The sequence below is a fragment of the Equus caballus genome, chromosome 2 (assembly GCF_041296265.1).
Source record: "Equus caballus isolate H_3958 breed thoroughbred chromosome 2, TB-T2T, whole genome shotgun sequence".
Taxonomy (NCBI): Eukaryota; Metazoa; Chordata; class Mammalia; order Perissodactyla; family Equidae; genus Equus; species Equus caballus.
In genome coordinates this window covers 32,384,889-32,408,815 of record NC_091685.1, presented here as the reverse complement: position 1 = coordinate 32,408,815, position 23,927 = coordinate 32,384,889, and the positions used below count along the sequence as shown (strand labels likewise).

The 23,927-nt window shown below is 56.5% G+C and overlaps 2 long non-coding RNA genes across 3 annotated transcripts; one reads left to right on the top strand and one right to left on the bottom strand.

Annotated features, from left to right (window-relative positions):
- Window positions 1–2,450: 2,450 nt before the first annotated feature.
- Window positions 2,451–11,373, bottom strand: LOC138920799 (uncharacterized). The gene is made up of 2 exons (XR_011432610.1): window positions 8,862–11,373; window positions 2,451–6,648 (listed from the first exon to the last, which is right to left on the bottom strand). It is a non-coding gene; the product is annotated as an uncharacterized lncRNA (long non-coding RNA).
- LOC106782777 (uncharacterized) lies at window positions 6,589–23,325 on the top strand. Of its 2 annotated transcripts, XR_011432609.1 has the most exons (4): window positions 6,589–7,249; window positions 7,953–8,044; window positions 17,926–19,106; window positions 19,505–23,325. It is a non-coding gene; the product is annotated as an uncharacterized lncRNA (long non-coding RNA). The 2 variants fall into 2 exon arrangements; XR_011432608.1 differs by lacking the exons at window positions 17,926–19,106; window positions 19,505–23,325 and having other exon boundaries at window positions 7,953–12,417.
- Window positions 23,326–23,927: the final 602 nt, after the last annotated feature.

Sequence of the window (23,927 nt, the reverse complement as noted above, 5' to 3'; positions counted from 1 at the left end):
CTGTCCCTGCACGCTCCCTCCTGCCCTTCCTCCTTCCTCTCCCCGCCTGGTCCCTTCCCTCCAAGCAGGGCTGAGCCAGATACGAGACTGGGTTCCAAAGACCTTCTTCCTTCTTGGTCCAGAGATAAATATTTGTTTCTCCCAGTGTAAATACCCCTCCGTGTTTAATGAGGCGATCCCGGGCCATTTCCTGGCACGGCTCAGTGCCTGGAAGTCTCTTTCACTCTGGGAGAAACAGGCCTAGGAGGAGAGTTGCTATGAGGGACTCAGGGCCCCTTAGCGATTCCTCTCATTTACAGATGAGGAAAGTGCAGCTCAGAGAGGGCAACTGACTCACCCTAGGTCACACAGCCAGAATTCAAACCCGACTCTTGTCTCCAGGTTCTGTCACCTTTGTTCCACGCTGCTCCTGGACACTTCCTGGCCCCCTGGCTGGCCGTGCCCTGAGCCATGACCAACAGGCGGGGGAGCACTGACTGCCCTCCCCCTCCCTTGGCATCTCTGGTCAACGTGGCACTCACGGCCGGCCCCCTGGGCATGGACGCCCTCCTGCCATCCCCACTTAAAGTGATACTTTAATAAATTATGCTTTTATGTTATTACACGTGGAGCTATAAAAGCAGAGCGTGTGCAGCAGGGCTGAGGTAAGGCGCCCGCGACTTTGCAATTTCCTGGTCTGGCCTGGCTCTGCTCCGCGCTGTGAATTTTTCATTAATGTGCACAGGTGACACCACAGGGGCAGACACAGGCCAGGTATGCGCCCACGGCAGCGCCTCCCCCTTGCTGGGTTGGGCTAGCGACGGTGGAGGGTTCACACGATGGGGATGAGACCCAACATCACTCTGGGGCTCCAGATAAGGTCTAGATTCAGATAGCGAGCGACAAGAAGCATGCTGTGTCTGCGAGACGGGAAGGGAGTTTGCAACCCAAGCACCCGGCCTGTGCCAGCCCTGGGCCCAGTGTTTGACACACATTACCTCATTTCACCCTCAAAAAGCTGTGAGCTCAGCACTGTGAGCCCCATCGGACAGAGGAGGAAAGTAGAGCTCTGCTAAAAAGCAACCGTGTGGGGCCTGCACCCGGTCAGTCTCATCCCAGAGCCCAGTTCACAGCTGCTATGCTTTCCTCATTTATTTCTCTCTCTCCCTCCTCTTCCCCTCCAAACCTATGGTCCCTGTTCTTGCTCCTGTGGTTAGCAACAGAGGCAGCAGGCACCTTGAACAGAGGATAAAACCGCACTTAGGATCTGCGGGGAAGGAAGCCTACGAGACTCCACACCCTCACCCATGCTGTTCCTCCCTGGCGTGCCTTTCCTTCCTCCTGCTTCACGACCCCCAGCCCGCCTCTCCCTACCCTGCTCCTCTGTCTGGTGCCCACTGAGCGATGATCGCTCACTGAAGTGTGAGTCCCGAGTTCCAGGACCACGGAGGTATGTCAGCCTCCAGTCTGTGAAGTGGGGCAAAGGCGTCACTGGGGCAGAGTGGAAACGGGTCCAAAGCAACCCTTTGAGGCTTGTGTGGATCTCGAATGATTCTAGAAGTTTCCAGAATAACAGAGGCAATGGGAAAGCAGGCGCCCTGGACCGGTAACTGGACAATTTGTGTGTGTTATCCTGCAAAGTGGGCACGGAAATCTGCGTGGGGGTCAAATGAGAACAGCCTTGCCTCCCGGTGCACCGGCCCGGCGGGGGCGGCGGGGTGGGGGGGGGCATATTTTCCCAGCTCTTTTGGGAAATCGTCCCAGGAGCAAAGAGAAAACTAAACTTGAAATAAACACTCGGGGTCCAAATACCCTGCAATTCTGGGTGAATAAATTGTGTCTCCAGGCGGCAGCCTTCCAGGCTGGGCCTGAGCTCAAACAAGAAGCAGCCGGGGTGGCTCGGGCCCTCTCGCAGAATCAGTGAGATTAGCTGAGGGCCGGAGCCCAGCAGATGTCCCCACTCCGGACTTGGTGACTCACTCGCTTGCCTCCCTGGTTGAGAAAGGGATGCAGCCGGCCTGAGCCGTCCTGGCTGGTGGGGAAGGAGACGCAGGGCGGAGGTCAGGGTAAACACCCGCGGTCAAGGCGGGAGGTCGGGATGAGGGTGGAGACAAGAAGGAGGACAGAACATTTCTGCTCAGCAGAACGAAGAGCTCTCGAAGGCCCGAGCTCCCCAGGGCGGGAGGGGCTGCCTGGAGAGGTGGTGAGGGCCCAGGCCCAGAGGTGTGCGAGCAGGGTCCTGAGCACCCTCTGAGGGCCAGAGGGTTCCAGCCAGCACCGGGAGAGTCCCAGGCAGGTGCCAGCTCAGGTCCCTCCAGCAAGCGGTTCTACTAGACAGATGGGCGAACTTTTCCTGCAAAAGGCCTGGTAGGAGAGAGTTCAGGCTTTGCATATGATCTTGTTTGCAACTATTCAACTCGGCGGCTGTAGCATGAAAGCAGCCATGGACAGCACATAAAGAACGAGTTTGCTGTGTTCCAATAAAACTTTATTGACAAGGACAGGTGGTGGGTCAGATTTGGCCCATGGACCACAGTCTGCCAACCCTACGGAGCCTACGGTTCTGGGGCCTGTGGGTGGGGGTGGGGGGTGGTCTCTCTAGGAAGCTTGTGGATTGGAGACCACTGACCTGCTGTCATGCCCTTGACCCTGCTGGAGGTGCCCCTCCACCTGGATGGGTGTGTGCTCTCATTTCTTGCTCTCTCCCTTCCTTCCCACCCATTCACTTACTCACTGGGCTCTTCGCCCAACTCCTTCATTGTTTCAGTAAATCTCCAGTTCACGTTCCAGCTCGTAACTTGTTTGCTCACTAACACAGTGAGCGAACATTTCACCTTAGAATTCATCCGGTCACTGACTCGTTCCTCATTCATTTACTCCTCTGCTAGGAGCTCAGGGCTCTAAAAGTTACAATATGGAAATGCTAAAGGAACTGAGATTGTTTCCTCTGCAGAGAATCTGGAAAAACCCAGGGGCTCGGTTGTTGTCTTTTAGCCTCTGTCAGGTCTACACGAATAAGATTCTGAGCAGTGGTTCCTTTCCTACTTCAGTCCTGCCTTGTTCCCGCACTTGCAGCCTCCTCTATTTGAGGTTTGGCACTGGGGATTGCACAGCAGAGACATCGTCCTGGTCCTCCCGGAGCCCGCGTTCCAGCTAGACAGACTGGAAATGGATGGGTTGTTCCACGTGTGGAGAATAGCACGGCAAAGACCAAGGGGTGGGACAGCGTGCAGCATGTTCCAGAAACGGAAGTTCAGTCCGACTGGGGCATTGTGTGTGTGTCTGTGTGTCTGTGTGTGTGCATGCCCCTCTCTGGGCCACTGTTTCCTTATTCCTTGTACCGTTCTGACCTCAGAAGGCTGTCACGCAGATCTCAGAGCTCTTGGCTCACTGGTTGGGCTCAGCACTTGCTGGTCATTATCAAGGGCTAATAAATATTAGTCACTGATAATTCTTATTCATAATAGTAATTATTAGTAGGTGAATTAAAAAATAAACCGATGGATGAAGATCGTGCTGTGGCCTGGCAGGATGGACTGCGAGGAGAGGATGGAGTCAGGGACCAGTCAGGTCTGTTGTGAGCTCGGCCAAAATATAACAGGAGGAAAATGGCAGCATTAGCAGCTGACACTTACCAGCCACTTATAAGCTGTGCTATTTGGGGCAATTTCCTCACCTCTTTGAGCTTGAACGTTTTCTTCTGTCAAATGTGGATGATAGGAGGGCACACATCTCAGGTTGCCACGTGGGTTAAATGAGAATAATGCACTTTAAGGGCTTGTCCTCAATAATGGTAAATGACATCTTTATTATTGCAACCCGGGACTCAGCAGTGTCCTAGGGGCCGTGTGAGTTTGGATCTTCACAACCATTGCTTTGATTTCCACTTGGGAGCAGAGGAGACTAGGACTCAGAGAGGTGGAGTGCTGTGCCCCAAGTCACACAGCTGGCTGAGGCCCGGGCAGAATGAGGGGCAAGTGGGGCTAGAGAGCCATAAGGGCGAACCACTGACCCCTCCTGCCTGTGTTTTCAGTCTCAGGCCTCATTCCTGGCAAGTTTCAAGTCCCTCCGCCACTCCCAGGGAGTGTCTGTTCCCACGCCCTCTGGCCTGCCTCTCCTGCCCTACTCAGCTCTTGGTGTCCTGAGTCTGGAAAGTTCCCCAGCCTGGGAGAGATAAGGGGTGCCTTGCCCAGGCCCCTGGGCAGTGCCTGCCCGCGGCCCCTTTGATCACAGACAGGATGGTTCTGCCAGCCCAGCTGCTGGAGAAGCAGCCGGTGATAGAGGCAGGCCCAGGAAGGGGCAGAGCCTGGTATCAGCCACCTGGAGGGGGCACCTCCTGCCATCACCATAGCAACGGGAGCCCATCCCTGCAAACAGGAAGCTGCTCCTCCACTGATGCTGGGATAGGCGGGTGTGGGGGAGACCCTGCCCCTCTAATCTTCCAGAGGAAGTGGTCCAGAGGGTGGGACCTGGCTTGGGCCGCCAACCTCCTGTCTCCCCGATGAGCTGAGCGTGGGAGTGGGGCACAGCAAGGAAGACCCCTAAACCACGCAGCTTCCCGGGTTCTGACGGAGGGGAGAGGATGGGAAGAACTTCCCCAGACGGCCCAGGCTCAAAACCCCGGGAGCTGTGCAGACTCCTTTCCTAGGAGGCATCCAAGCCAGACACTTCTGAGCTCTGGTCCCCTGCTGCCCAGGAGGCTGGCGATGTCAGGTCCAGGCCCTTGCTCTGATCGGGTGCTCAGGGCTTCACAACACCCCTTCGAGCCCCTAGGCTGCTGAGGGGCCAAGAGAGCCCATCATCCTGGGGTCCTTGCTCTTGCTGGGTAACCTGAGCGAGTCCTCATCTGCTCATCTGTAAAACGGGAATCCAGACCCTTCCTCACTGGGCTGGTGTGAGCGGGCAATGAGACCATGTAGGGAATGTGTCCAGGTCCAACGTATGTGAAAACAGGAACGCAAAAAGATCTCTGCGCCCCTACGTTCATAGCAGCGTCATTCACAACAGCCAAGATGCGGAAGCAACCCAAGTGCCCACCAACGGATGAATGGATAAAGAAGATGTGGTATATATACACACAATGGAATACTACTCAGCCATTAAAAAGACAAAACCATGCCATTTGCGACAACGTGGGTGGACCCTGAGGGCATTTTTTCTGCTAAGCAAGGTAAGTCAGACAGAGAAAGACAAATACTGTATGATCTCACTCATGTCTGGGAGATAAACAAGCACATAGACAAGGAGAACAGATCGGTGGTTACCAGAGGAGAAGGGGATGGGGGGAGGGCAAAAGCGGTAAAGGGGCACATGTGTATGGTGACAGGTGAAAACTAGACTATTGGTGGTGAACGCGATGCAGTCTACACAGAAACTGATACATAATAATGTACACCTAAACTACACAATGTTATAAACCTATGACCCCAACAAAATAATTTTTTTTAAAAAGAGTAATGCAGTTTACGGTTTAGCACTCGCCCCTCCGGAGCCCTAACCCTGAAGAAACACCGACACCCCCTCGGCCAGCAGCCATGCAGCACTGGGGATGAGGGGCTGGCAGGCTTGAGGGGTGCCCACTGCCGGATGCCAGGCCCTGGGCCTGCTGCCTCCCCTGTTCTCGCTCCCTTCATCCTTCCAACAGCCCTGAAATGCAGGAACATGATCCCCATTTTATCAACAGGGAAACTGAGGCTGGGGCATCACTCTCCGAGCTTGCATTGTGACTTGGGCTTTCTGACATGCTCTGTGAGGCCTGGAGGTTCAGCCCAGCTCCCGTGAAACAACGTGGGGACTCAGAGAGAAATCATCCACTTGGTGGCCCTGTTGGTCCTGGGCAGCCAGGGCAGGTGGGCAGTGACCCATGAAGACCTCTGGTGTCATCCTAGACCTTGGGTCCTGCCCTGTTCCAGCTTTCTCTATTGGCTATGCAAGCTCGAGTGAGTGGGACCAAACCACAGGGCCACACCATCATCCTCTGAGCCCTTCCTTCCTTCAGTCCACAACACAGAGCTTCTAGAATGTGCCAGGTTCTCTGCTGGGGTGATAGGGGTCCAGAGAGGAACAAGATACAGTTGTTCTTTGGAGGAGAGCAAAATCCCATGTGTGTGTGCACGCGCGTGCAGACAGGATGATGTAAAAGATGGGTGACAGGGAAGACGACAGCACTGATGACCCTGATGGTGGGTGGTGCTGGAGCAATGATGGGGGAGACGGTGGTGTCTGTGAGGGTGGTGGTCTTGGAGACCTGTACAAGGCAGCACCAGCCCTCACTCTTCCCCTCCTGCTCTGTCTGGCCACTCCCTCACCTGAGGGCAGCACCTGGCTGGCTCTCGCCCGTGGCAGCTCCCTCAAGGCACCACGCTCTCCCTGTGGGGTCGGGGCCCCTGCACAGCCCTTCATGGGCCTCCGTGAGCCCAGGATCTCAGGATGGCAGGCCAGAGAGGGTGGGTGACTTGGTCAAGGTCACAAGCAAGGTAGTGAGTGACCCAGCACTTCTGGCACCCGGTCCAGACCTGTGAATGCCCAGTCCATCCCTTTCTTGCGTTCCACAAGCGTTTCCTGGGCTGGTGCTCCGTGCTGGGTCCTGTGCCGGCATCTGAGTGGGTACAGGTGCATGGTCCCCCTTTCTACCCTCAGAGATCTCCATCCAGTTGGGGAGGCAGACACCTAAACAGACAGGGACAACAGAGAGATGAGGACAGCAGAGGGGGGTGGGATCCCCTGCCGGGAGGTGTTGGGGACATCTGCTTGAAGCCTTGAAGGATGTGGAGGAGTTCACTGGTTGGGGAGGGGAAGGGAGGGGAGGGCACTTTAGGCAGAAGGCACTGCAGGCGAGAAGGCCTGGAGGTTTGAGAATTTTCCATGTTTTCAGAGAACGGAGGCTGGAGTTGAGGGGGCAGGACCGAGGTTCTCTGTTTCAGAACAAGCAAGTGAGGGGCTGCCCGTCCTGAATGGGGTCCCTTCTGCTCCCTAATTTGCCCCAAGCTCCTCCTAGGAGTCACAGTATCACCTCTCCCCCCAAATAACTAGAATTGTTTGAAAATGCCCAGCAGGAATTCAGCTCAGCAGGTTATACTGGTCAGGGGAAGGAGGCACAGCTGAGCGGAACGAGGGCAGGGCCGAGGGGGTTGGGGGGAGGACTCAGTGGGACTTCCTGGGAGAAGGTGAAAGGTCCCGACCTCAGGCCAGGGCCAGCGCCCCTGTGAGCACTGATCCGGGAGCAGATTACAAGGGAGACTGGAGCCAAATCAGCTTTGAAAAAGAGCCGGTGAGTTTCCCTCCCTGCTCAGCGAGTCACCCGGGGAGGGGTGCGGGGCCAGGATGGAGCACTGGTAAGGGGCTCTGTGCGGGTGTGCATGTGTGCAAGGGTGTGTTTATGTGTATACGGGTATTTGAGGATGCGTTTGTGTGTGAGGGTTTCTGTGTGTGTGTTAGTATACACAAGTTGGGTGCTTTTGTGTCTTGGCTCTTGGCCTCTCTGTTGAGCCATGTTTACGGCGTGGATGTGTGTGTTTGGCCTTTAACACACACACGTGTGTGTGTGTGTGTGTGTGTGTGTGTGTGTGTGTGGTCTGATCTGCCCACCTCTGTCTGCACAAACACATGTCTCTGGATCTATTTCATGTCTATTCCTTTCCTCCTCTTTTCTCTTCCTCTGCCCACCCTGCTTTCAGATCCTCAGCCCCCGCCCCCCGCTGTGTGAGCATTTCTTCCACCCTCCCTCCCTTCCTTCCTCCCTCCCTCCCTTCTTTCCTTCCTCCCTCCCTCCCTTCCTTCCTCCCTCCCTCCCTTCTTTCCTTCCTCCCTCCCTCCCTTCCTTCCTCCCTCCCTCCCTTCTTTCCTGCCTCCCTCCCTCCCTTCCTTCCTCCCTTCCTCCCTCCCTTCTTTCCTTCCTCCCTCCCTCCCTTCCTTCCTTCTTTCCCTCGTTCATCAGTGCGCATTGAGGATCTAAAGTGCAGGCTCTGTTCTAGGTTCCGGGTGTGAATGGGGATGAAGAGGAGAGAAGAGCTTCCTGACCTCCAGGGCAGCACATTCCCGGGGGGGTGAAAGAGACAGTAAACAAGTAAGCAAATTAGTAACCTGCTAGATGGTGCCAGGCGCTCCGGGAAATCTAAATGGGGGCAGGGGGAGGCACTGCGAGCTGGGAGGGCTGCTTCCCTCGGCCGGTCAGGGAGGGCCTCGCTGATAGGATATTTGAGCAGACCTGAGGGATGAGAGGCAGAGGAGGATGTCCCAGGCTGAGGACACAGCAAGTGCAAAGGCCCTGAGGTGAGAGCGTGCTTGAGGTGTTCTGGGGACAGCACAGAGGCCAGTATGGCTGGAGTGGAGTGCATGGGGGGAGAGAGGGAGGACAGGAGGCAGCGGAGCTGCAGGGGCCGCAGGATCACGTGGTGTGGGGCTTTGGCTTTTGCTGTGAACAATAGGGGAGCCATTGCAGGACCTGGAGCAGATCACTTGGGAGTAGCGGGGAGGTAGGGAGGCCAGTGAGGGGGATGTCACAAGTCCATTGAGAGGTGACTGTGGTTTGGCAAGGGGGGCAGGGGAGGGGGAAGCGCGTTTCAGAGACATTGATTTTGGCATGATTACTGGACCTCCGGGAACTTGATAACCCAGCCTGGAGTGGGGGACACCAGTGTGGGCGCCATTAGCATCCAGAGAGCCTGAGAGCCCGGCTCACGGGGGGGGCTGCGCCCTGCCTTTGCTCAGTGTGTCCGTGTGTGCACACCCTGATGTGGCCGAAGGATGGAAGCCAAGGCTCCCAGTCACAGGCCTCGCCCGGGGAGGCATGAGGGGTGAGGAGGAAGCAGGCAGTCTGGAGCCGGGGGGCAGTTCTGGGGGTCGATTATGGGCCCATGGGTATCGATGTTGGACACACCTACCTTTGCATCTTGCTGTGACCTCGGACACCCTGTGTCAGCTGCAAGGCTCTGAGCTGTGCCGTCTCCTCTGCAAAGCGGAGATGAGAACAGTGCCTCCTGTGAAGGGCAGCTATGAGGACTGAATGAGACGGTGCACGTACAGAACGAGTCCCCGTTATTATTCTTCTGATCAGCCCCAAGATATGGCTGGAGCCCTTTTGGAGGATTCACTTCCTTCTTCTGGGTGAGTTTTAGGAAAGCGGTATTTCCTAGGTGCCTGGCTCCTCTCCAATTGATAAATGAGGAATCTGAGGCTCAGAGAGGTTAAGTGACTTGCTGGAGGCCACAGTGGAACGGTAAAGCTGACTTTAGAACTGACTCCTCGCTGTTCTACCCCCACGGCTTCGGGCTGCCACTGCGCAGGAAGCTTCAGGCAGGTGGACGGGGTTGAGGTCTGAAGACTGACCCAGGCGCCCAGGAAGCTCTGCCCACGGCTGTGAAGTCTAGGCAGGCGCAGCCTCCTGAGAGCTCCCCGCTCCCCTTCGGCGGAGCCCTGGGTGCGCATTTCATCCAGTTTCATGAGAAGAAATGTTGGCTTCCGGAGAGAAGGTGTGGGGAGACAGTCCCGTGGATCACACGGCCCGAGGCCCACATCCCCTGAGATGGCCTTGGTCTGGACGGGGATGCTGGAGGGGGTCAAAGCTGGACTCCCACCCCACAGAGGGTGTGGTGGCCCCTTGCTCTGTGGTGTATGTGCATCACCTGCATATGTTGTGCACGCGTGTGTGTGTCGTTGGGTGGCAGGGGCAGGTCAGACCGGTGCAGACGAAAGCCTGAGTTGGCAGAAGTGGCTGGGCCATGGCTGGAGGAGCCACGCCAGGCTGGGCTCTCCCTGGGGTCCTTGAACCCTGTGGGAGTGGCTGTGGGAAGGCTCTGTGGTGCGTGGAGAGCAGAGAGGGAGGCGCATGCTGGTGAGTCATCAGCTTCTCCTCCTTTTGATCTCCTCGCTTCCCAGAGAGACTCCCTCCTCCACACCTGGGGGCTGAGTGGAGGCCCGGGAGGGGGTCTTCCAGCTGGCCTGGGCAGCCGGGTTGGGTAACCTTGGGACGCAGGAAGCTTTTTTCTCCTGAGTGGCCTTGCTGGCCCCCCTGTCCCTGTCCACGTCACTGAGGGCCCGCTCCCCCGTACCACAGGTGCAGTGAGGACTCCCAGCCCTGTTGGGTAGGGTCCAGGGCACACCAGGGGCCCTGGGACAGCACTCGCCTCCCTGTCCCTGGTTCTACCTTCATTCTCCCGGGTCAGCGCTCCTATTTCTCTGTCTTTCTCCTTCTGCCTCGACCCACAGGCTTCCTCCTCCTTCCTCCCTGCCTGACACGCCCAGACTCCACGGTGGGTGTTTCGAGGACCTGGGTGCCCCAACAGTTTCAACTCTTTCTCTGGTTCCAAGGGGTGAAGAGGCCCGGCTTGCAGCTGGTCACCAGTGGGCAGGTGCAGAGGCAAAAGAAGAGCTGAGCCAGCTGGAGCTGGGTTTGAGTCCTGGCCCCGTCGCCTCCCAGCTGTGGCCACAGGAGCGAGCTGCTGCGTGGAAGGTCCTGGAGGAGCACTCAAGCCCTGACTCCCTCCCCCGAAGGCCCGTGAGGGGTGGGCAGCCCTCGGGACATCCAGGTGGCAGCACGTGAGCGAGGCCTGGGGCAGACCCAGGTCAGGGAGGGGACAAGTGCCTTCCTCAGGGCCCAAGTGACAAGTCCACCTCCTCTCTCAGTGGGCAGAAGGGCTGAGCAGCTGCCCGGGCCAGGCCAGAAGAGGGGCAGCCGGAGCCCAGAGTCCCCTGAGTGGGGCAGGGGGGCTGAGAATGGGGCCCGGAGGCCTCAGCTGCAGCCCAGAGGGTGGGGCAGGGACAGGACAGGTTCCCAGGGGCAGTGGGAGTGGCAGGGGCAGGAGTCGGGGATGGGGTGTAGCTGTGTGCAGGGACCCCTGTCCATCCCCCCAGTCCAGGAGCCTGATGGGTTTGGGGGCACCACCTAACAGTGGTCCTTGTGACCATTGCTTTCACCCCTGCTTGTCCTTGACCTTCCTGCTGGAGGCTTAGTGCTTCTGTATTTAAATTCATCCGTTTTCTCCTTTCTGGCTTCGGGGCTTTGAAGCTTGCTCACGGAAGTCTTCTCTCCCCAAGACCATGGAAATCTTCCCTCCGAGTGGTTACGGGCCTCCTCTCTAGGCTCCGCTCCTCTCCGTTCTGTCCATTGACCGTTTTTGTTTGTTCCTGGCCCAATACCTGCGGTCATTATATGTGTACTTATTGTTCTTCACAGCCCTAGACCAGAAGCTCCGTGGGGACAGGGACTCTTGTCTGCTCTGTGCCATGCTATCACCCCAGCGCTTAGCAGGTGCCTGGCGCGTGGGAGGTACGCACTGCCTCCATGTCGAATGTGGCACCAGGATGTGGGCCCAGAACTCCCAGACCCGAGACCGAGGGGTGCGTAGCAGAGAAAAGGTCCACCTCATCTGTCCCACCCCTGCTCCCTCCCCGGATGATTCCCTCCCGTCCAGGAGCCTCTGCTCCACGTGGACGGCCCCCTGCTGCCTGGAATCCCTTCTCTGCGCAGCCCACACACTCCCCGAGCTCTCCACTGCTCTCTCCTTCCTGATGAGGGGCGGCTGGAAGAATGCTGACAGAATCCATCCAAGGAAATCTTGTCGGACGCCTGCGGCGCTTCGAGCTGGATGTAAGGACGGGGGTGCTAGGAGGTCGACATGCGCCACTCTGCCCCCATCACTCCATGCAGCCCACTGAGGGCCTCGGCAGGGGCGGGTGCCTGCTGGCCAGGATGCTGGCTGGACACGCGCCTGAAAAGACACAGTTGTATTCCTCACGACTCACGTGTAGTTGGCCCCGAAACGATTGCTCATGAGCTCAGTCGTATCTAAGTAGTCATTAATTTCCATTAGAGTTGCTGGAGAGAGCGGCAGGGCTTCTATTAAGGGATAAGTTTCCAGCCTCAAGCTGCTAATCAATAGAACGAGTGCGTCATTACACACCGCAGAGCTCCGTGAGCTCGTTCGTCACGCCAATAAAACGACGCGGCCCTGACGCAGCGTCGGAGTCAGGGGCTGGCCCTCTGGTCTGCGGCTGTGCAAGCTGGGGCCGATAGCAGGAAGCCCGGAGCACGTTTGCTGAGCGTGCAGAGCAGTGGGGTTGAGGGTCGTGGGGGTGCTGCTGGGAGGCGGCCCACGGGACTCGGGGACTGATCGGATGTGGGTTTGAGGGGGAGAAAGGCGTCAAGGACGACTCACAAATGTCTGGCCTGCACATCTGGGGACAGATGGACAACGATGGCTGTCACAAATCGAAGCCAGAGGACAGGGCTGGCCACACCGCAGAGAGCCAGAGATCAGATCTGCTGGATGGCTTTGTGCAAATGCTGTCACCTCTCTGAGCCTCCGTGTTCTCATCTGTCAGAAAGGATTCAGAATCTCTGCCTCGACAGCACCTCTGCGAGTGAGAGCATGCATTGAAAAGTTCATAACACCGTCAACTTAAGATGCATGCTTTTAATAAATTCTGACTTAAATTGAATTAGCATGGCCCGACTCTTAGGCACTGGGCACAGAGTGGGCAAGGACTCATGTGGCTGTGCAAATTCTGCTTGTATAAGAAACACCTACGAAGTGCCCTTGGTGATGCAGTCACGTCTCAAGAGGGCTTAGACCCTCCCTGCTGGGGTCAGAGCTCCCCCACTGGACTGGGGACACCAGATGCTTTTATACCAGCCCCACTGTGGTTCCTTCTAACCAGCCTGGGGAGGAGTGGCCCTCACAAAGGGTGGCCACAGACAGTCCACGTTCACATCAATGTAAGGAATGGAAAACTGGCCCAGGCCTCAGGACCTACTGGTTCATTCAATTACTCACTCACTTATTCGTTCACTCATTCTTCTAGTCACTCATTCATTCATTCACTCCTCCATTTATTCACTCTAGTTAGGCAGGACGTGAAAAACAAGAACAGAGACAAATAAAACTAGAATAAATTGCCTATGTGTTAAGAAGAAAACCAACAAGGGGCTGAGATAGCAAATGACAGGGTCCCCACTTTGGGTGAGGTCGTCAGGAAAGTCGGAGGTGGTGACAACCCAGCTGAGACCTGGACCATGAACAGGAGGGCTCCGCAGGAAGCGGGGAGGGCAGGAACTCTGGGAAGGGGGAAGAGCACTGGCCAAGGCCCTGAGGTGGGAAAAGCTCAGTGTACCTGAGAACTGAAGTGACAGGGGCTAGAGTGGTGAGATGGCGCTGCGGAGGGGGCCTGAGCCCGATCTGCAGGAGGGGAGACTGGAGGACGGGGCAGGCTTGAGGTGAATGGGACGGGTCACCCCCTCTGCACACCTGCGGAGGCCCCAGAGCCAGCCCCTTCCTTGGGTCCTGGGTAGAGAGGACAGGGCCACCTGGGAATCCGGAAGCCTCTGCCCCAGCCCCCAGGCCTCCAGATGGGACCCTCCAGCTGGCCTGGGCACGGGACCCTGCAGGGCTTGGGTGAAGCGAGACCTACCAGCGGCAGCTCCAGTCTGCCCTTCCCGAATGCCCTTCCAAAACAGCTGGGTGACACCAGAACCTCGAAATCCTGTTGGGGCAGCTGGAGGCAAACACAGCAGTGGCGGATCATACCACGCAGAGAGGGCTCATGTGCGAGGGGCCAGAGGTCCCGCATGCCCTGCCAAAGGCGCAGTCAGGAAAATTAAGACAGAAGTCCCACCTCAGCCCCACAACCCAAATATTTCATAAGAACCCTCCCTTCCCCTTCTCTTTTTGTCAAGTGAAGGATCCACGTGGCCTTTCTACTTGTCACCTGGCCAAGAATAATTTGTGGCAGGAAAGTTTGAGCATTTGTAAAAATAAAATAAAAATGTAAAAAAAAGAGAGAGAGAGCGTGCGCACTTGAGTGTATGTTTGTGTGAAACTAAACAGAGGGAAAGTTATTTAGGTGGTAAAACGTCTCCGAGTTTCCCTCCGGCCCCCTGCGCCCTGACACCCGGCCCCCTCCCCAAGTGTTGAAATTGAGATTGCTCGGGTATTTGTTTTGCTAATCTCCCGCCAGGGCCAAGGGGCTGCAGGCTGGGTTTCTTCTTGTTGGCGTGGGGGGGGGCTCGGCTGCCAAACGAGTTCCACCATCACCCAGCCCAGGGCCAGGCTCTGTGCACCTGTTCCCTGCCTGTCTGGACACCGGTGGGGCTGCAGGAGGGTGTCTGCCCTCCTGAGAGAGTGCAGCTTTGCCTGCCTGAGACCCCCAGCAACTCGAGGCTATCAAAGATGAGGAGTCACTCCCCATAACCTCCTGGAGTCATGGAGGTCTGGCCTGCACCCCTGGGTGCTGCCGAGGCCTCACGGGAGTGCCAGACTCCAGGTGGGGTCTGGTGCAGTGGTTAGGAGAAGCAGCTAGAGGGGTCACCCAGGTTCGAGTCCTAGCTCAGCCATTTGCCGATTGCATGAATGACTTCACCTCCCTGTGCCTCAGTTTCTCATCTGTCAAATGGGGACAATGATAATGGCTACCTCATAATATGGATGGGAGAATTGAAGGAGCTAACACAGGGAAGGGTTAGAATTCTGCCCGGCACACAGTAGCTGCTTGGTAAAGTGAGTGCTTCCTCCTGAGGGGCCTCAAGGAGCACTGGGGGCAGAGAGGACGGCATTTTGTTTCTCGGGGGCTTGTTCCTCTCTCTGTAAAATGGGCACAATGGCTCTGCCCACCTCATAGGGTTGTTGATGAGGATGAAGTGAGCTAAATGAGCAAAATCCTTAGGACAGGGTCGGGTACATGGTGAGTGCTCCTTAAGCATCTGCAGCACTGTTGTGTCCTTATTCTGCTCTGTCTGTCATAAAGTTTCCTTTTGCTTCAACAAGGAAGGAAGGGACAAGCGCTCAGCAGACACTTGCCCCCGGCCGTGCCCTGCACCGGGCACTGCTCCACCAGCGATCTTGCTGCATGCCCATGATACTTTTCCACACAGATCTTATTGGCCCCCTTTTGCAGGTGAAGAGACTGAGGCTTGAGTGACTCAGCAGGCTAATGGCAGAGCCGGGAGTGGAGCCCAGGCTTTTCCGATGCTAGCTAGGAGCTTTCTTTTAAGGCTGAGCCCTGCATGGGCTGGACCAGACCAGGAGGAGGGGACAGATGAGGACAGTGACAATGGTAACACGTTTGAGTGCTCGTGTGGTGGTTGCTGTGTGAAGCACATTATATACATTATCACATTGGGCTCTCCCTATGATCCTGTGAGGTAGGTTTATTGGCCCCACTAGACAGATAAGGAAACTGAGGCACAAGAAGGTAGGGAAGTAGTGTCCATGGACCCTGAGCCTCCTGGCAGCATCTGCCTTTGACTGCTCTGCACCACCAGCAAAGAAGGCAGCGCTTGGCGCCTGGCACTGGGTAGATGCCCCAAACACAGCTGTTCTGTTCCCTTTTGTGCATCTTGTCCCCACCCGTTTTCCCAGAGGGGTCAGACCATGAGAGCTGAGAGGGCAAACTCAAAGCCCAGCTCACTGATTGTACAGGTGGGGAAACTGAGTCCAAGATGGGGGAAGGGACTTACCTAAGGGCAGGCAGACAAAACAAAATCTGATGGTGAGCAGAGGCCAGATGGCTCCCTGGGGTCACAGTTGGGGAGGGCAGGGAGCGAGGAGGGGCAGCCCAGCCAGGGCAGAGTCTGGGAAGAGGACGGGCACCCTGAGCTCCCCCACCTGCAGTCACAGCTTGGCTGCCCGCCCCCCAAATCTCAGCCTTTCCCGCCCCTCAGCCCCATTCATGCCTCCCCACACCCCCCATCCCTCCCACGTGGGGAACCCGGGGTGAGCCCCTTCCTCTCGAGGGGGTGTCGGGAAAGTGAGGGACAGTGGCACCCACTCCCCCTGCAGGTGTGAGGACAGACGAGGTAATGCATGCGAAAGACCAAAACTCGACAGAAACAGGAGTTGTTGCTATTTTGATTATTACTCCATCAGATAACTGGTTGGACTGCATTTTTCTCCAGTTGCCCCCGGGGCCCTGTAGAAACAGCTTCACACTGTACTGGAAATTGCTGAGGATGCAATCAGGAAACCTGGGTTCTACCCCGGCTCCCCGTGACTTGAGCGGCGCTTTGGACAAGGTCCTGTCCCTGTCCCTCTCTTGGTCTCTGTCCCCTCTCTGGGCGACGCAGAGTGGCTCAGAGGTTCTGTCTTGGTCTCTGGAGCTTTGTAGATGGCAGCTCCTGGCCTTGTGGGGTGTGGGGAGGCCCCCCTGAAGCAACGGGGAAGGGGACCAGGCTGGGATGGGTCCCTGGCAGCCCCCCCGGGCGCCTGAGCCAGTTGGCTTCCTGGGTCTGACCGTGGACGTGAGTCCCTCCCTCCCCTCCACAACATTTTGGGGAAGCAGAGTTGGCCCTTCCCAGGGCCCCGTGATGGTGATAAGCGTCAGCATGGGAGGAGCCCAGTCAGCGGGACTGAGGCTGAACTGGTCCTCGAGGCTGCAGGCGGAGGAGGCTGGGTGAAGGCGGCAAGTGCCTTTCCAGGCCAGGGATCCGAGCTGAAGGTGGACGCCTGCAGGGGCCGGAGACGGAGTGTGCACACCGCCACCTAGGCCCCGAGGAGGGCAGCGCAGCCCCAGCTGGGCTCCAGGGCAGCTGCCGCCCTCCACACCTGGAGCACCTACTGTGCGCCCTGCCTGTGCTGGGCCCGAGGACAGAGTGTGAGGTTAACATGACCCGCCACCCCTCTCTTCAGGGTGTTCACAGCATAGACTATGGCCGACCCCCTGGAGTAGGACTGCCTTGCTTCCTGGCCTCTGCTTTCTCACTTACCGGCTGGCTGTGTGACCTCGGGCAAGAGACTTAACCTCTCTGAGCCCATCTTGCACAGTTGCTGAGAGCCTGAAGTGGGATATTGCCTGTTCCCAGCACAGGATCTGGTGCACAGTGAGTTTTCAGTGGCCGGTTGTCCCCTTTCTCTTTCCTCTACAGTGAAAGTCATAGGATGCTAGGAGAGCACTGGAAGAGAAGCAGCTTACTACTTGGGGGAGTCAGGGAAGGCTCACATTGAAGAGAGGGTACTGGAGGAGGGTTTTGAGGAATGAACAAGAGTTCCCTAGGCATGCCAGAGCTCTGTGAAGGCAGGAACCATATATGCCCTAGATTATCCATTTTCCCAATGCTGGTATATAGTAGGAGCTCAATAAACGTTTGCTGGATGGATGGATGGCATTCCAGGATGCACAGGGGTGTGGAGGCATGCCTGCTCTGTGGGACAAGCCACTTGGTCTACAGAAGGCCATTATATGTGTGAGTTCACCTGACTATGGCCCCTGGGGGGCCTTTCCTTTACTGTCCCTACATCCCAGCCACCGCCTGGCCCAGGGGACCAGGTCCTGGGTTCGATGCTCAAACGGATGGAAGGCTGCCCTTTTGGACTGTCAAAATCCTTGTTTGCGGTCAGATGTGTGCACGTGTGTGTTGTGGGGGCTGCCTTCCCACTATCCTCCCTGCTCTTCCCAAGGACCCAAGGACAAAGTCCACGCACTTTATCCAGCCTGACGAGGCCCTTCTCGACTGGCCTCTGTCCATTTCTCGAGCCCTGTAAATCTTTGTCAGATGATGCTACATGTTATGAGAGGGATAAAGCAGGGCGAAGGCAGGTGGGGGAGTCTGAAGGGGGTTGCTGTTTTAGCTGGGGCCTCCCTGAGAAGGTGGCACCAGAGCAGAGTGTCAACTCCTCCTTCAGGCTCTGGGAGCAAAGCCTGCCTGACGCTCCAGGCTGGGCTGGGCATCCCCCTGGTGCCCCATGGCGTTTGGGTGCCCCCACTTCTTTGCTGCAGGCTGCCTGGTGCCACCGCTTTTAGCCACGTGGCCTTGGACAATTTGATTGGCCTTCCTCTGCCTCAGTTTCCTCATCTGTTAAATGGGGATACCATAGCACCTTCTTCCCGGGTGGCTGTGGGTATTCCCTCTGTTAGCATCTGCAGGGAGCTCACCTTGCATGTCCTCGCTGCTCCAGAAACAGGGCTGTATCACGGCATCACTGCATTGATCCCATTTTTGTTTCTTGGTCTCTCTAGACGCACTGGCCTTTGAGTCTTGTCCAATCCTCTGAAGATGGAAATGGGAGGAACTTCCCCGGGAGCTTGGACAAGAATCGGGAGTGAGGATGGTGCCTGCAGTCTTTCCAGCTGCTGGATGGTAATGGTGATGGATGGAGCCCTTGGGGGACGGGCCAGGACGGCGCGGAGTCTTTACAGGTATCCTCATCTCGTGAAGCCCAAACTCCCTGAAGCAGCCCCACCCGGCGGACGAGGAAACCCTAACACAGGAGCCGGCAACCTGGTTCTGACGCCCCGGGGCTGAGCTGGGATTCGAACAGGTCAGCCTGACTCCATGCAGAACTGGAGAAACACCTTCCAGCCACGTCGGGTTAGTCATTAAGCGTTCCCTCCGCCAAGGGGGCCGAAGGTTTACTCAGTGGTGGGGGTGGGGCAGATCTGAGGGAGGCCGGGTGCGGGCAGCGTGGGCGTTCTCAAGAGAGGGAAACACACCGAGTGTGCAGCTCACGCACCTATATTCAACTCTACACCTTTAGCATCGAGAGGGAGTGAGAGAGATGCATGGAGGGCAGGTCCACAGGGAGGACCTCTCGGCCCGTGGGTCTGCAATCAGCTTTGGGTGGAGCTGGGCCTGTGACATCAGTGGGGCCGCAGGCCGCCTTTGACCCACGTGGCCCTCCTGAGCCCCCCTGCGGGGCTGCGGTGCTCTGCGGTGTAAAGACCCTGACTTTTCATGCTGCCTGGCCTCCAAACAAGCCAACTGCTTCATCTGCTTGCCAAAAAAGAACGAACCACGTGGAGAGGAGAACCCGCTGGCTGGAGACGAGGTGCGGCCTCCCGCAGATGGACAACCTGAGACGCTCGCTGCGCGGGTGCCAACCTGGGCATGGAAAGCCTCCCGGTGCGAGATGCAGGGGAAAGAGCACCAGCCTGGCTTGGGCCTCCAGGGATCTTGATCGAGTCCCTTCCTTTTCCTGGGCTTTGTGATGCCGCTCTGTGAATGGAGTGGTGGCAAGAGAGGACGATCTCCCTTCCAGCCCTAACATTGAACACACCAGTCATGCAGTCGGTCAACAGACATTGACTGAGCACCTGCATTGCTCTAAGTGTGGGATTTACATGAAGAAGAAGACGAGATCTGCTTTCAAGGAGCTTGTGCTTTTGATGGAGCGGCAGCGAACATGCCAACAATAAAGAAGGTACTTTCAGATGGTGATAAGTGACAGCACTACAGGGTCACGTGAGAGAGAGCAAGGGGGCTGTGTTAGGTCAGGGAAGGGCTCCCTGAGGAGGTGATATCTGAGGCTGCGATCTATCATGTGAGGATCTAGGAGAAGAGCATGCAAAATGGCAAGTGCAAAGGCCCTGAGGTGAGATTGAAGTTGGCGTGACTAAGGAGCAGAAAGAAGGCCAGAGTGGCAGGGGTGGTGAGCAAGGGGAAGCATGGTACGGGATGAGGTGTGGGTTGCGCAGGGCTGGTGGCCCTTGGCCAGGCATGCCACCTCCCCAGTGAGTGTTTTTGTTTGTCACAAGGATCAGGGGACATGCCAGTGGCATTTAGTGCTGGGAGGGATAATAAATATCCTATCATACACAGGCATCCACACAGTACTGATATTTCTGCCATCAAGACACATCAGATCCACTTTACGCCCATCAGGAAACAAGTGCAGGTGAGGACGTGGAGAAATTGGACCCTCATGCACTGTTGGTGGGGTGTAAAATGCTGCAGCTGCTGTGGGAGACAGGATGGTGCTTCCTCAAAAAGTTAAACATAGAATTCCCACATGACCCAGCAATTCCGTTTCTGGTTGCATATCCAAAAGAGTCGAAAGCGGAGCTCGAAGAGATACTTGCACACCCGTGTTCATGGCATCATTATTCACGATAACCAAAAGGTGAAAGCAACCCGGTTGTCCATCGATGGACGAATGGATAGACAAAATGTGGTCTGTCCATACGATGGAATATTATTCAGCCTTAAAAAGGCAGGAAGTTGTAACACATGCTACGATATGTGAACCGTGAGGACATTATGCTGAGTGAAACAACCCACCACAGAAAGACAAACGCTGTGTGATTGCACTTATTCAGGTACCTGAGTCGTTAAGCTCATGGAGACAGAGAAGAGGGGTGGTTGCCAGGGCCTGGGATAGGGGAACGGGGAGCTGTTGCTCAGTGGGGATAGAGTTTCAGTTGTGGAAAATGAAAAAGTTCTGGAGATCGGATGCACAACAATCTGGCTGTACTTAACGTGACTGAACTGCACACTTGAAAGTGGTTAAGACGAGGGGCCGGCCCAGTGGCGCAGCGGTTAAGTACGCACGTTCCTCTTCAGCGGCCCAGGGTTCACTGGTTTGGATCCCGGGTGCCGACATAGCACCGCTTGGCCAGCCATGCTGTGGTAGGCGTCCCACATATAAAGCAGAGGAAGATGGTCATGGATGATAGCTCAGGGCCAGTCTTCCTCAGCAAAAAGAGGAGGATTGGCAGTAGTTAGCTCAGGACTAATCTTCCTCAAAAAAAAAAAAAAGGTTAAGATGGTAAATTTTATGTTATGTGTGTTTTACCACAATTTTTTAAAAAGAAACATTATATCGTCTTTCCTCCTTAGTCAACAGTTTGGATATTTTTCTAAGTGTAATGGGAAGCCATTGGAAGGGACTGATATAATTACATAGATATAGTTTGTTTGTTTGTTTGCTGAATTGCTCTGAGTGCTGTGCGGAGAAAGTATGCTGGGCAGCAGGCATGGATGCAGGCAGACCAGTGAGGAGGCTGGACAGTCATCCTGGAGAGAGAGGGTGGCTTGGACCATGCCAGTGGCCAGGGATGTGGTGAGAAGTGGGTGGATCCAAGAGGGAGAGCGGAGGAAAGTCGATAGGACCAGCTGGCCAATTGGATGGGAAGGCAAGAGGAAGTGTCACTCGTGACTTTCGTCTCCCTGGCAGGCATTTCTGAGCTCGTATGTGCTCAGCACGTGCTGGAGAGGTGACAGAGGGGCTGGGGGCCCAGTCCAGTGGGGATTTAAAGTCTGACTACATCACCTCCATGTTGGATCAGTCAACTCAAGGCTGGAAAGGATTTCGAGACGTCATCTTGTCCATCCTCCTGCCTCCAGGCAAACAAGACTCACCCCTCTCCCTAAACCCCAACTCCAAGAGAGGGCACACTGGGGGACCCCAATCCCCAGGTGCCATGCGGGCGAGCAGTGTACTGCGCCCGGTGAGAGGCGTTATCATTTCCAAGGCCGGGTCATAGCCTCAGACCATTTGATGATCTTAGCGTCTCTAAGGGGCTGGCAGGGAAGCTTTCTCCCCTCCCAAACAGTGGAGGAAACTGAGTCTCAGAGAAGCACTCTGCCGCTCTCACTCACGACGACGTGTGCAACTCTCTCGATGGCGTGTCCATTCTTGGCTTTAAAGACGAGAGGAGGAGCGGAAGCAGGGAGTCATGGGAGGCGCCCAGCAGAGGGAAGCCAGGCTGGGGGTCCTTCATGACGTGGGGCTGAGGCTGGGTGGTCACTGTACAATACAGGGGACACTGGCAGGCTTGAAGTGTCAGGACAGCATTCCCTGTTTCTCTCCAAGCACGGGGCAGGCATTTTCTGAGCCCCGTCTGCAGCCTCGTCCCGAGGGGGTCCTGGAGGCCACCCTGGAGTCGCGGCCCTGGGCTGTTGCCCTCTACCGACATCCTGGAAGCCGCCAGCTCTCTCGCGTGCGAACTGCTGGAGTCAGGCGGCTCGGGCAGACACGGCTGCGATTCTCTCTGCGCACCCGCAGGAGTGGCCCCCTGGTGCATTTGGAGCACGCAGATGTGGGAATTGGAGGTACTTCTCGATGCCTGAATCCCCTCTCTGCCCTGTCAGCCGGGTCCAGGAATGTGTCTGGCTGCAGACAATTGGCGTCACAGCTGCAAACCAGAGACTTCCAGGGCTGGGAGTAGCCGAGAGCCGAGAGGCCCTCCCATCTCTCCTCTTCCTTCAGGGGAGACCTCGCCCCTCCTCCAAAGACCCAGCCAAGGGGAATGATATCTTTTCTCCAAAGAGCTCCTCTCCTCTCCCTCAGGCTCTCATTCCTGTGGGGAGTAGCTTCCAGCCAAAGACCTCTGCCCGAGGACCGTGGGCATCCCTACGTCTGCCTGCCCGTCACAGACACCCCCTTCTGACAGCAGCACCCTTGGGAACCTCCCCTCCCCCCGTTGAGATCATCGGTTTGGGGGCTTCCCGCAAGTGCAGGGCTGGCCGCTAAGAGCGCCACACTCCCCTGGTCTCAGCGTTGGTTTTAGGGTGAGCCTGTGACTGGAACACGGCCATCCAGAGCAAATTCTGGGATTTTCGCTGCACCATGGGGAGAGGCTCTTTTTCAGCGGAGGTTGCTGTTAGGATGGAAGCCCAAAGCTGCCATCGGCGGAGGAGAGCCAGCCTGAGAATGAGTCCACCGAGAGGACAGTGGAGGGTTGGGGAGACGGGTCCTGACAATGGCGGCTGAGGACCTGGATCCAGCTGTGTCTGAAGCTACAGACCCGTGGACATTTTAGTCCTGTGAGCTAAGGAATGCCCCTTCCTGTTTAATATGCCGGTTTAAGTGGGGTTTCTGTCACTCAGCGAAAGTGCGCCAAGCCCACCTTTGGTCCTTCCTTCTGCTGCATGACTCTGCGCTCTGGCCCTGCTCCCGCTGGGCTGGGGCCTCAGCTGCGCCCTCACGGGTGTTTCTCCGTCACCCTGCGTCTCCTGGCCCATCGCTGTTGCACGTCTGTGCCTACCCTTCCACTTGCCCTGTTCCTCACTGTTTTCTTCTCCGTTTAATGTTATTCAGAATTCTTTCTGTTACAAGTGAAAGAAGCCCCCAACACATCAGCTTGAGAGAAAAAGGGAACCTGATGGCCCCAGAAGTGGCTGGGGGGGCCTCGGGGGGCTGGAGCCAGGGCTCAGGGCCACCAGGATGCCCTGTGTGTCACTCGCCTCTGCTGTCCCTACATCCCTTTGGGGTCGGCCTCCTTCTCTCCCTTCTATGAATAAGGAACTTGGTCACCATCAGCCCAGCTTGGCAACTCCAGGCTAAAACGAGAGAGCTACCTTCTCTCGGATCCATGTCAGCCCTGAGGAAGGACTTTGGCTTTGTGTGGGTCCCATCCCCACTCTTGGTCCAGTTGCTGCCACCAGGGACATGAGATCCCACCATTGACCAACTCTGGGTCATGTGGGTGGCGCATTGAGGTTTTGTGATGTGGGAGTCATGTGGGGCAGAAAGAGCAATTTCCCAGAGAAGGTAGGGTGGCTAATACTGGGCAAAGAATGGGATGTGGAGGCTGCTGGACAGAAAAGAGCAAGAGATATCCACCTTGGCCAACACTGCCATCACCACCATTGCCATCTGCCAATGTTGACTGAATCCCTAGTGTGGGTCAGATCCCATGAGAAACCCATCATCCATCCATCCACCCACCCACCCACCCACCCACCCATCCACCCATCCTTCCATCCACCCATCCATCCATCCATCCATCCACCATCCACCCATCCATCCATCCAGCCATCCATCCACCCATCCATCCATCCACCCAGCCACCCATCCATCCATCCATCCATCCATCCACCCAGCCACCCATCCACCCACCCATCCATCCATCCATCCATCCATCCATCCATCCACCCATCCACCCATCCATCCATCCATCACCAGCTCTGCACAGCCCCTGAGCTAGAGACACAATGATGAGACAAATGCCTCATGTCTCACTCACAGATGGGGACACAAGTCCTAGTGCTGCCTTGAGGGGAAGAGTATTTCCCTGGGATAAGGGCACTGATAAGGGAATATGTGGTACTCAGAGCAGAGCCGGCTAATGTAGTTTTGGCAGGATGGTCAGGGAGGGCTTCCAGGAGGAAGTGACAGCTAAGCGGAGACCTAAAGGAAAAGTAGGAAGTAGCCAGGTGAAGAATAAGAGGAGGTTCTAGGACAGGTGATGCTGAGAGGAGTAGAGTTTCTGCCCCCATGGAGTTCGAGTGATGTGGGAAG